General features: G+C 42.4%; 1 protein-coding gene across 2 annotated transcripts in view; it reads left to right on the plus strand.

Annotated features, from left to right (window-relative positions):
- The first annotated feature begins 69 nt into the window (after positions 1-69).
- Positions 70-12,110, plus strand: part of SNX25 (sorting nexin 25) — a 129,899-nt gene continuing 117,858 nt past the window's right edge. For both annotated transcript variants that reach the window (XM_019534696.1, XM_019534697.1), the window contains exon 1: positions 70-116. The gene's annotated coding sequence lies outside the window, so the exon portion shown is untranslated. The remainder of the gene's footprint in view (positions 117-12,110) is intronic.

Here is a 12,110-nt window from a genome sequence, read left to right on the forward strand (position 1 = left end):
GCGGCGCCGCCGCCTTCGCGCTGGGCGCCCTGTTCGCCCTGGCCACCACGGGCCGCCGCCACCCGCCGCCGCCCACCTTCCCTGCCGCCCAAGCGCCCAGGCTGCGGCCGCCCGAGGTAAGTGCCTGCCCCGCTCCTGGGGGAGGGGCGGTAGTCTGTCCCGCCGGGCTTGTGTGTCCTTCCCGGCTGCGTGCCTTGGCTTGAGATCCACAGTGTATTGTAAGGCGCCTGCAGTGTAAACTTCTGAAGTTGTGCAGAGCTGCCGTGGCCAGGAAGACACGTTGCCATGAGGCCCCCGTGGGCTTGGGGAGACTGGTGGTGTAGTCCTGCTTCGGGCCCTCAAGAGGAGAGGGATTTGACAGCTTTATATCCTGTCTGCCCTCTTAGTAAGGCGCCTGCAACACCAGAGTTCACTTCCTCACCTCTGCGGGGTTATTCCTTCAGGACCGACGGGGTCTTCAAGACTGGACTTTCCTGACTTCCCCCAAACAAGAAAAGCGCAGGATTGCACAAGTGATGGCTTGGCGTGAGGAATCACTGTTACACTGCTATTGCACTCTGACTGGCAGCTGTTGTTAGCTGTCTGGGCATGCATGCCAGCAAATCACAGGTTTCAGGGAAGGGATGGAGTAAGCAAGTGAAATACTATGAGACCCAAGACTAATTTCACATTGATAGTACTCTTGATTAGCAGATCTTAAAACTAAAGAAGGATAATTATTATCCCTATTTGGGTACCAAACCCAGGACGTAATATAGGACCCAGCTGGCTACCTACAATGCTTTATTTTTATGTTAGCAGCAACTCAAATTTCTGAATTTGCTTAGTGTGTTATGCAGTGTGATTGTATTTGTTTGTCTGTTTTAATATGGAGGTTGCTATAAGAGAGGGCAGAAAAGCTTTTATAATTTACTTACCCCTATCATTTGTGGTTTTTCTGCTTTTGTTGTCAGCCAAGTTAGCAATGAACTACAGACTTGTGGGGACAGCTTATTTTTTCACCCTAGGAATTGTTAAAGGGAGAGTGGTAGGATGGAGCCAGTATTTGTGACTAGAAGAACTGCTGAGCTAACAGGACAATATTGCCAACAGAGAAGGCCTGGTCAGCAGAATGAAGGGTGCTCGTGACCCTCGTAGGTAGAATTGACAAGAGAAAATACTTTGCGGAGCTCTTCAAAATAATGGGTACATGCCATACTGTATCTGATTCTGGATCTCTAAACCTGTCAGTCTCTAATGTGCCACCCCAGCCTGCCTTCTGCTTGTAGCTGATTCTAAACTAGCTGCACTGCCTAGCTTTTTGAAGTAAGCAAGAAATGTTGTGTGTGGAGTGAATAGAGAGCAGTCGGCTAGTATGCATGGAAGAATGTTCCAAATTCTGCGGGTAATGAAACCTGGCTATTTGGAAGGGAATACTTACTAAACTGAATTTGGGATTAAGAATATAAATGTCCTTAATTAGTAAAAAAATAAAGTGTTGAAACGTGAAAACCCACATAATGCTTAGAGAAAAGCTGAAGAAGGTTTTAACAATCCCAACTGGATTAAAGTTCTGTGGGCCAGATCTTCAGGTGGCTTTAACTTGAATAGGTCAAGTGAAGTAAACGCAGTTATGCTTATGAACTCCAGTTAAAGATCTGAGCTGATTTTATTCATTTAAGAATGCCCTGTATCTCTGGTGAAAAACCCTTCCAGATGAACTAGTAGTTGAAAGCACCCTGTGCCACTGTAAGGAGAAACAAATCACTGGGGTTGTGAAAGAAAACACAAAATGGGAACTGCTTTAATTCCAAAAGCCTGAGATTGAATAAAGCATAAAAGCTAATATTTTCATTTTGAACAACAGAATACATTAATTTGGTGGGCAGGAATGACAGCAGAAATATCTAGAGACACATACAATTGCTTTAATTTTTTATGCCATATGCACATTCTTTTCCTAGTGTATTACCTCCCATTTTTCTCTGAAATTTTCCTCTTTTGTTCCTGTCTGCTGGTTTCATGTGAATAGCTTCTGTACCATTACACTTGCTTTATCCTGTCTCTCTCTAATGGCTTTTATTTTGTGGTATTATTTTCATTATTTCTCAAAACAATTTTACATAAAACATTAAAAAACCCAAATCTCAGAAGACAGCAATAATAACACAGTTATTCTAGTCCAGGCATAGCTTTTGTAGTAAAATCTAATACCCTCTAAGATTCAGTTGCAAGATTCCCTTTCACGAGCCAAATGAAATATATTACAATTAGCAAAACTTAAGCTGTCTACATGAAAAGAATGCAAAAGAAAACGTTAAATAAATTAGTAAGGGTTTTCATCCTTTCTGCTTAGATGTCCTGCTCCCAGTTCTCCAAATTTCTAAGGCTGTGTACAAATGTTCATTTCTAGCACTGGGAAATTTCCATCTCTAGGAATGATTCTGGGAGAAGCAGCAGTACAGATGCTCAGTTTTAATCTGCCGCCTTTCCCCTGTTCCTTGCACCTTCCAGGAGATGGGAGTACCCTGGTGTGGTGAAAGCATGGGCTGCTCCAGTCGTCCTGTTCTGGGAGGGACAGTACCCCCTTCTGTGTCTTGCAGGGCAGGGATTCTGGTATGTGAGCAGCTGGCAACATATGAGGAGTTGGCTCCCTTCCCTTCCTAGTCTCCCAAAGGAGTGGGAGCAATTGCTCCCTATGCTTTTTCCACAATGGGGTGACCCTGGCTGCAGAAGACACAGGAGCCTTTCCCCATGTTTCTACTCCTGGGCCCCTGGAGGTATTAAGCTGCAGGCAAGTCCCTGGTCTTGGGAAGGTGCAGGGTTCTCCTGAGAGAAATTCTCCTGGGAGTGACTTCTGCCTGGTTGGAGTTGGGTTATTTTTCTTGCAGAATAGCTGTTTTTGTCTTTGGAGAAAAAGTTAGAATATCTGTGCACTTGTGGTTTCTACCAGGAGAATGGCAATTCTCCTAATAGAAACAGAACATCTGTATGTAGCCTAAGTCTTTCAACTGCTGCTTTATATTGTTTGTTTGTGGCTTTTTTGACATGAAGTAGCTTTAACCTCAGCTCTTTTTTTTTTTTTTTTTTTTGGGCATGCTTCTGTTGAAAGGATTTTACAGAAGTATAGGAAACTTTCCTGGCAGTGCTTTAATAGTGCAGAGATGGGAGACACATCAGCACCTACATGGGCCATGTAAATGTAGGCAATATACATAACTATGATTACCAGTTTCTCTCTTTTGTCTTTCTTTAATGATTCTTAGGATTAGGTCGCTCTTTCAGTCATGCTTTTCATAATGTTTACATCCTTTCTATTTTTGTTAATTTGTACCAGCTTTCTTATGTGTCATGGAGCCTTCCTATATTGTTGTTCTTTTCCTTCCAGGAATTAGTCATGTGGTGTTATGTAGCTTTGAAGCTGAAGTTTTCCAAAAATTTGACACACCTTTCCTTCCTTAAACACAGGAAAGAATGCTCAATATATAAGAATTTGCCATATACATATAAAAATTCCAAGGAGAGAAAGTTGTGAGTGGGAGCAGAGAGCCTTCTTTGGAAAAAGAATGTGTTTGGCAAGCTATTCCATTTTGGGCTCTGCATATGAGGAAACACTAAATATTTGATAGTAAATATTTACTATAATAGGAGTCAGGCTGAGCGCTTGGAGTCAGTGGGAACATTTCTAACTAACTTCAGGAGTCCCTCTCTTACCCCAGTGCTTGAGTAGGACTCCTGGAGACAAATTCTTGTTTGTTTGTTTTTTGTTTGAGGCCTTGATTCTGGAAATACTTATGGCATGAGCAGTACCTTTGTTTGTAATGGACCTTTTAATTTGAGTAAAATTACTTGTGTGAGTAGGTTCACCCAAAGAGGACTGCAGGTTCAGCCCCTTGAAAAGGCTTTTTCTTTTTTACTTTATTTGAATTCTTTCCCACAGAATCCATCCTTACTGTAAAATAATTGTTCTGTGCGCTGAGCCTCTCTGGGAGTGGAAAGGTGTGCATGGTGTGGGCTTGTTGTTTGCTTAGATTGTGCAGTGAATGCATTGGAAATCTTTTGAGAATTACAAGGGAAAAATACATTTTATTTAAACACTATGGACTTGAAAAGAAGTGTGTCATCTAGTTGATATCAAAAGCTACATACACAAAATTGTATGTAAATTAGACCTCATGGTGTGGTTTGCTTTTTCACCAAAACCTAAATGTTTATTATCCTGTTGTTTGGCAAACCCTCCACAACAGGGCACTGCATCAAAGTGATGTTCCTGTATATGATGTCTAGACAGATCTGATCACTTAATACAAGAGGCTGGTTTAATTCTGTGGGGTAATGATATGGGTTTTGTTGGTTTTGCCCCCCATAATGTTGGAAAATATGTAGATCATTTGCAACTGTAGGAAATAAATAAAACAATGTTAAATGTTTAGTTACGGAAAGATTTTTTTATAAATAAACAGTTCCTATTAATGTTTATGTACTGAGACAACTGCTACTGTGTGTATGTGATGCAAATAATTTATATAAAAAAAAAAAAACAATTTAGAACTATTTCTAACACTTAGCATGAGTTGGCTTTAGGCAAGATAATTTGTAGAGAATGAAATGCACTTGAGCAACAAACCAGGGCAATCTACTCTAACCAGTACAGTCTAATATTAATTAAAATAATGCTTTAAACATGCAAGGGATGCTCCCTTACTTAACACAAACAAACATATCCTCTCACAGAGGTTAGAGATCGGGGAGCAGAGGTGGGGAAACATCCATCTCTGCAAATTCTGTATGGTTCCCTACAGGACATAATTAACTTGTGTAATTGCAGAAGAGAGGATTTTGATTGACTTAAAAAAAAACCCCAACCCAAACCCTTGGGGAGGGTAAAAAAATACTAAGAGGAAAATTATGCTTTCATAGGTTTCTGTTGCGGTGTAGCTGTGTAAATGGTTCTTCTTTCAAAAGAATTAGCAGGGCACACTGTTTTTCTTTATTTCTTAACCCATGCTTTGTCTCTGAATCATGCAATAACTCTTAATGAGTAGCCTGGATAGCTGTACTTCTCTTAAGTTAGGGCTTTCTAAATGGCGGGCTGCAGCCATGAGGTTCTTTTTCTTACTGAGGTGGTGGCTGGGGTCTCTGGCCTCCCCCCATTCCTTCTCTAGCTTCTGCTTCTTGCCCCTGCTCCTGGGGAGGGGATGGGGTAGCAGAGTGGGAGGGAGCTAGGCTGTCCATGCTGCATGCACAGCAGGGACTCGGGGGTGCCATACTGCATCGCAAAAGGAGGAGTTGGGCTGTGCAACAGTGGGGAAGGGCTGCCATGAGGCATGCCTAGCTGGGAGGTGGAGGTGGGGCTGTGTGCAAGGTGAGGGAGCTGGTCTGCTTTTGCTTTCATGGATTGCTTGGGGTGGGGGGAGGCTATTCACATTTGTGGGAATGGAATCGGGAGGGCTGCTGGCATGGTGAACAGCTTGTGTGAGGAGTGACATTCCCACCCCTGGTCTGTGGCTTATGCAGCCCCTGTTAGCCCAGAAGTTGGTCAGTCCTGCTTTAAGTAATGCCAAAAGTAAGGATGCCTGGCTTATTTGTGTAGTGTTGTGGCCATGATAGTCCAGGAAATATGCAGGAAGCAAGGTTTGTTTGATATATTTTATTGAACCAATGACATATTAGGGGAAGATGTTAGGCAAGGTTTTAGACACAAATGCCCTTCCTTCAGTCTGGGAAAGAAGTGGGCATAGCCTGAACTAAGAGCAGGTAAATCACTGTTTTTGACTTCAGAGGCCTGATACTCAAAGTAAACCTACGCAGTATCTTCAGAAGAGTGGCCTGGGAGCAAGAATTCATAGCTTTATTGGACATTAAAGTCATGCACTTAACATGGATGATGGTTTTATGGCTTGTTACAATTTACCTGCTCTGCCTGTTAACTTCTCTTCAAGTAATAATGACATTCTTCCTTTTGAATGGTCTTTCTCTTTTACAGAATTAGGCTGATATATTTCAATTGATCTTTATTTTGTCTGTGCCTACTTCTGATAACTTATCTTTGTTCCACAGGTTTCCTGTCCTCTTTCTCTTCCTCTTTTGTGAATTTTCATTTACATAATGGAATTAAACAGAAGTAATTGTTCGACCTGATACTTAGGTTAGGTTGTATCTGCTTCTGTCCCAGAATTGAGGAAGGCCACATTGTGCCAGAAGGCTTGGCTAACGTTATTCCCAACTAATATAACTGTTCTAATAAAATATATTCTCTAACACATTTTGTTTCATGTTATTAGAGTCAAACTCACTGGAGTATATACATAAGCCCCCTGATGCACCAAGAGGAATATTACGCATATTTCTTCTCAGACTGTCTGTATGTAACCACTGTCCAGTCTTTGGAGTTGCTGAGTTGATGAAAATAAAGTTTGTTTTCTGTTTCTTATTTAAATGATAGAAGAATTCGTACCAGGACTATAGGAAATGGTACCTTGGGATTCAGACAGAATGGCAGTATTACATTTGCCAGTTACCTGATATGTTATAAAAAGCTGAGCGTTCTCTTCTGGGGAAGAAAAAGTCTTCTGCTTTTCTTTCTTTTGTGGCTTGATTCTCTGTGTCAGAAAAGATTTGTGGTGATAAGTTGGCTACAGCCACAGCAACCATCACATGGGGGATTTTTTGCTGTATATGCTGCTTGTCAAATGCTGTGAGAAGCTAAAAGGCTGGGTACATTGGTGAATGATCCTAGTCATGTTTTGATTAAATCATTAGAAGTTCTATTGGAACATCCAAAATTTCAGTTGGCTTAAAACAGTTAGATGTTGGGGTTTTTTTTGTTGTTGTTTAGTGCAAAATGTAATACCTTTCTGCAGCCTAACTTATTTCCCAAATTATCAGGATGCTTTTCAAAAAGCACTGATTTTTTTTTTTTTTTTTTTAAGCTTCTTGGTGTTTACATTTTGAATCTGTTTTTTACTGTTCCAGTGCTGTTCATTGCTGATCACCAGGTTTCTGTTTCTGTTAACCAAGGATTCCAAACTCTTTTTGTTTAGGAATGCTCACTTGTTTTTCCTTATCTGTTGTTGGCATCTGAAGGTATGCTACTTTGTTTTTACATAGAGGGTTAAATAATCTGCCTTTAGGGATGCAGTTGGCTAACTTTTTCCTGATTGATAAAAAGCACAATAGTACTTCTTTCCACTCCTCTCAGGAATTATCTATTTCTAAAATTCTTTGTATCTGCCAATTTTCAGGAATAGTTGATAATTTTTAAGACTGTATTATGCAGATCTTGATCTTACAGTTGGAGTTTCCTAAGCAGAGCATTTGCAGTTTTGGAGTTATGGTTTCAACAGCTTTCTCACATACACATATGCCACACATACTCATACACATACCTGCACTGAAGAACACAGATATGCTGTGGAGCTAGGTGAATCTCCGTGAGTTAGAGATCAGGAAAACTGGTACCGACTCCACAGATCCCTTGCTTGACACATATCTATATCAATAGTGATACAGACATTATATATAGATATCTATATCTTATTCTAAAGCTCTTTTGAATACTTTTTGTCCTTAGAAACGTATAAGACTTCCTTAAGAACAGGATTGTGTGCCTTGATTGCTACAAGGTAACCTTGGGATGCAAACTTTCTCTTTAGTGAAGTCTGTTGCAAGGAAATCAAATAACTTTCAAACCCTTTGTCTTGTTTATTTTCCCCATTATTCCTTAGTGATTGAGTGGACTTGCAATTGTGCATACGGCCTTTTTACAGAGGGAGGAAACAGATGTCATCTCTTGTTGCCTTTCTGCCACCATAAAAAGGTTTATGATGACAAAGTAACAACAACTAGACATCCGTATCTTTTGTTGCAATGCAGTGTGTAATTAGTTGTACTGTTTTATTGTGGCGGACATCTATTTGCTTTATGGTGGCAGAGCCTGGGCAGCCAGAGCTGCCTGTATTCTCCTGCCTCCCTGGGTAGGTGCCCCCAAGGCTTGAGGGGCTCAGTCCTTCATGCCCCAGGAATTCCTGTGCAGGGTTAAGTCCTGAGACTGCATGCTTGGCTTTCCCCACTTCCAGACATTTGCCTCTGGCAGAGATAGAAATGACAAAGAGGTTACATGAGTAGAGAACAGCAAACAACCAGGAAGTTTCTAAGGCTAGAAACAGACATCGCCAAATGAAACAATTAGCTGTGCTGGGATGAGTCCTGGCACAGCCGATCTGCTTCACTGAGTGAAACACACATTGCCCATTGCCCAGCCCGCTGAACTAGTGGAACAGCAGGTGACGTGTTTCCCACTTCCATAGACATGCGCTTGACAATCTTTAGGGTTCCTGGTGGTTGCTGGGGACGCATCTCTGCTGGTGAGGAACCTTGACTTCCCCCACTTCCAGGAATATGCCTCAGATCCTAGGGTGCATCTCTGGAAGCAGGGAAAGCCAGGGCACTACTGGTGGAGTCCTGGAGATGGCTGAGGGTACATCTCTGGAACTGGGGAGCAAGTCACCTGTTATCCGACAAGATCAATGGGTAGGGCAACAGGCAATGTGCACTTCACCCAGTAAAGTTGATCAACGGTGTCAGGATTCATTCCAGCACTGCTGATCTGCTTCATTTGGCAGTGTCTATTTCTACCCTTAAAGACTTTCTGGTTGTCTTGTCTTGCTATCCTCTGCTATTTTCTGCTCATGTAACCTCTTGGTCATTTTTATCTCTGCCATATAACTGGTCTGACATTACAATTTTTTAATATTACATTAAATTGACATGTTATGTTTCAACTGCACATTGACTGACAAAAACAACATTAGAGGTGCCTCCCTTCTCATGAAAAATGACCTCTGCTGCATCATTAAGGAGCCAAAGAACTGGGATAACTGCAATGTCACTGGCTAAAACTCTGGCAGGGGAATCCCAGAAAAATTTTAATAAGGCTAAACCTGGTAATGAAAGCGAAATCTCATCTGGGTCTTGCGTTAAGTGTGTTCCTTGGACTAAGGAATGCTTTTGCTTAAACGTTTGATTGGATTTAAATGTTTCTGCCAGAAAAATTGCACTGAGTTCCTTGTCTTGTTGCTTGATGTCTGTTACCTTTCCATGTGCAAAGGGGAACAGTTTTTTTTCCAGGGAAAAAGCCCGTTTATTTGGAGTACCATGCATTTCCCTTTCTTCCTTTCTTCCAACATGGCTTAGCTAGCTGTTTATAAAATGGCCACGTGGCATATGAGTTGTATGAAAGAAAGTGGTAGTGTGCAATAGGTGTATCATAGGGGTATCATATCTCCCTGAAGAGAACTAGTTAAGAGGCAAACTTAATTCTGATTGAAGCAGCACAGATTCCTTCTTCATGTTCTGTGTTTCCAGGTCATTCCACTCCCTTAGAAAGAGGTAAAGCACAGTGACTGCTCAGAAAGACGGAGTCTTGGGGTGGATGGGACTGGAGGCAAGTGTGCAGGGGAGTTTTCTTGGTTGGTCAAGTTGAGGTTCGGTGGAGGTGGGGTTAGTTTTCCTGATTCCTAACCCATGGAGATTCACTTGGCCTCACAGCATATCTCTGTTGATTTTGTAGTGCAGGTAGACAGGACTAATTGTTTCTCTCCATGCGTTTTTACAAAGGAGAAAAGCATGTATCTATTCTGTAGGCAGATAAAACTTTTTATTTTTTGTGGACGTGTGCACAAACTTCTGCTGTGGTTGTAAAAGAACTTTTTTGCATTAAAAATGAAGTAGAAGTGTTCATGGATGAAGCCTCATTTCTTTGGGAATGTAAATTAAAATGCTGATTTTTCTGAAGATGAATTGTAACTTGAAATTGGAATGAACATGTAATTCAGAATATTTTCCTTAAGCTGAAGTATCATGTCTGCCTAATTTTAAGCATCCTTTAACTTTTTTAAGGTGATGCTTACTGAAAACTCCTCATTATAGAAATTAGGGCTGGCAATGTGGTTTTAATATTGCTTTAACTATATTCATTTTGAAACCAGTATACCTAAAATGGAAGACTCTTACAGACAGTTATATTGGCACAGAAATTTTTCTGCTTCTATGACAGTTGTTCTCAACCTTTTTAGATTCAAGTCATGCCTCAGAAAATACCAGCTCTTTGTTTTCAGTTGTTTTTGACTAAGGAAAAATAATAGAGCAGTTCTGTTGCAAAGAACTTGTTATTGCGGTCAGTAGTGTCTCAGTACAAGGATGACAGTCTGTGCCCATCTTGCTTCGAAAAATCTGTTCACGTGCCACCTTGGCGCAGGCACCTGATGATGGATGCAGAGATGCTTTGTGTGACCTCTGGTAGGGACTGCAGTCTCCTTGGGGAGTACCCCAGAACTTGTCTGCCACATCTTTGAATGTAACCTTAGTGTTGGGGTCTCCCATTTGGAGGTTCCTCGTCATAGGTCATTCTTCCTTATGGATATTTGTGGGGCTCCACCTCCCCTACACCCCATCTATATGCCAGCCTTAAATAGGCCACCTGATGTCAATGCGATGTGCCTTCTGGTCTTGATGGTCTTTCCTCATTACTCTCTCAGGTACCTGGTGCTATTTTCTTTTGTCCATAGGACATTCGCCTTCTCCAGCTCTTCCCTTTATGCTCAATGCTGCTGACACCTAATTCCTGTGAGCGACCCTTGTGGCTCATTTTGTCCTCCAGACCTCAGGGCTCCAGGTTACCACTCAAAACAAGACTAAGAAGAAAACAAACTGAAAAGAGCGACATGGTGTAGTACACTAGTCAGAGAAGACCAAAGAAAACAGGGCACAATGAAAATAAAAAGGAGGCAGGTAGAAAAGAGGGAGATCAAAGCACACAGTCCTTCTCCTCTCCCTGCCCTGGAGCCAATGTCTGGCTGCATCCCCTGATGCTGCTTCCCTCCTTGTGTCTGGTGGGAGCTCCCTTTGCTCCTCTCTGTCTGCTCCCTTCCTACTACCTTATGCAGCTGGAGCCCGGGGTGTTGGGCCGCCTTCTCCTCCGCCACTTCTGCCGCTGGTTCCCTGATGGGACTCCCCCCCGGCAATCTGGTGCAGCCCGTGAAGTTGTTGGACAGCTGCTGCTGTGCGGATGGTCCTTACCTGATTGGGGTCTCCTTCAACTTGCTGGTGCTGCCTGCTGCTGGCGTGGAGAACATCTGCAGCCTCTGCTGCCTTTCCCGCTCTCCCAGTCTCCCTGTTAGTGCCAGCTTTTAACTCAGCCGGCCGACGGGCATCCGTGATGTCACCCTCTGGCTTCAGCTGTATATGAGCATGGCTGATGAACTGCGTGGGCTTTTCTCTTCGGTGTTGTTCTGTCAGCATCAGACAACCTGAGATAGGTTAGTAATTTCCAATTTTGAGGTCTCTCTTGGTTTGCCCCACCCCCGTGTTTGTGTCCCTGGGGCACAGTCTTTCAGTAAATAGGGAAGTCATCAGTGAGTCCATAGATGACTTAAGGGGCTGATTTGAAAGCTACATGTTTCTCTGCAGATGAGGCAAATAGCTCCAGGAAGGAGTAGACTCTGGTGCTGGCAGGTCACAGCTCTTTCCCTTTTGTTTCTCTCATCCGCCCCCTCTGTAGTGAGGTGAGTTTGCTCAAAATGATCAGTGCCTTGGCATAATGCCATTGGGAAATGAGTCAATGCTCAAATCATCTAGGTATTGATGTTAATTTTCCATTTCTTCAGATTGGCCTTTGAAGTGCCGTTCATTTTTTTTTTTTCTTTTGCCCACCTCCTAAAATGGTGGGTGCCTACCCCTAGCTCTAACAAAACTCAGAAAGACAACGTCAGAATTTTGTTGACACTTTGGACTGCTCTTTGAAATCTCTTTGTTGATCTTGTGAAACATATTTGATAACATAACAGTGCTAACATCTGGTACTCTGCGGCACCCTTGAAAATGTCTCAAGGCACCCTAGGGTGTTTGGCATCTAGGCTGAGAATCCCTGTTCTGTGGAAACAAAAATATATCTAAGCATTGAATGCTGATATAATTGCTTTCAGGCTATTTGAAAGTTTTACATGTGCTGATTTCTAGCGGTGCACCGATACCTTGGTTCGATATTGGATCGGCACCAATATAAACAAAATTGACTGTATCAGAAATTGGCCTAATATGGCCTTGATCTGCCCTGTCTCCCTCCTCCTTCC

This window comes from Crocodylus porosus, unplaced genomic scaffold (genome assembly GCF_001723895.1).
Source record: "Crocodylus porosus isolate Cpor-Errol unplaced genomic scaffold, CroPor_comp1, whole genome shotgun sequence".
Classification (NCBI taxonomy): Eukaryota; Metazoa; Chordata; order Crocodylia; family Crocodylidae; genus Crocodylus; species Crocodylus porosus.